At 51.9% G+C, this 534-nt stretch overlaps 1 protein-coding gene across 1 annotated transcript in view; it reads left to right on the forward strand.

Moving 5' to 3' along the window:
• LOC119349918 (cytochrome P450 77A4-like) overlaps window positions 1–534 on the forward strand; it is a 17,679-nt gene that overhangs the window by 3,777 nt on the left and 13,368 nt on the right. The window lies entirely within an intron of this gene.

Raw genomic sequence — 534 nt, forward strand, 5'->3', positions numbered from 1 at the left:
CCCGCACCCTCCCCTGCTCCACCGGCATTACTGTTTGATTATATTTTTTAAAAAAATGTTACTGTCTTATAAAAAAAATATTATTGTTATGATTTAAACAAGTTTGAACATATTTAGACACAAATAAGTATCAAACAACATTTTAAATGAAAAAAAATTGTGGAGCCTGGGAATCGAACCCAGGACCTCCTGGTGTGAGAACTGGCTGCTAACTAGTCGAGCTAGTAGAGGGAGCTTGATGTGGATCAGGTCAGGTGGAATATAACCTGTTGGCTCGAGCAGAAAAAAAATTACTAATGGCGCACCAGGGTGAGGTGCGCCATTAGTGTGGATGTACTTATGGCGCACCGAGGTGTGGTGTGCCATTAGTATTGTGCCGCCCCCATCCATAGTTCCTCCCCGGCGGCCCATCTAGCTATCCCCTCTCTCTCCCTCGCCCTCGCCCTCGATCCCCTTCCCCGACGCCGCTGCCCCGCCGCCTCGACGCCGCCCCGACGCCGCTGCCCCGCCGCCTCGACGCCGCCCCGACGCCGC

Source organism: Triticum dicoccoides, chromosome 1B, assembly GCF_002162155.2.
Source record: "Triticum dicoccoides isolate Atlit2015 ecotype Zavitan chromosome 1B, WEW_v2.0, whole genome shotgun sequence".
Taxonomy (NCBI): domain Eukaryota; kingdom Viridiplantae; phylum Streptophyta; class Magnoliopsida; order Poales; family Poaceae; genus Triticum; species Triticum dicoccoides.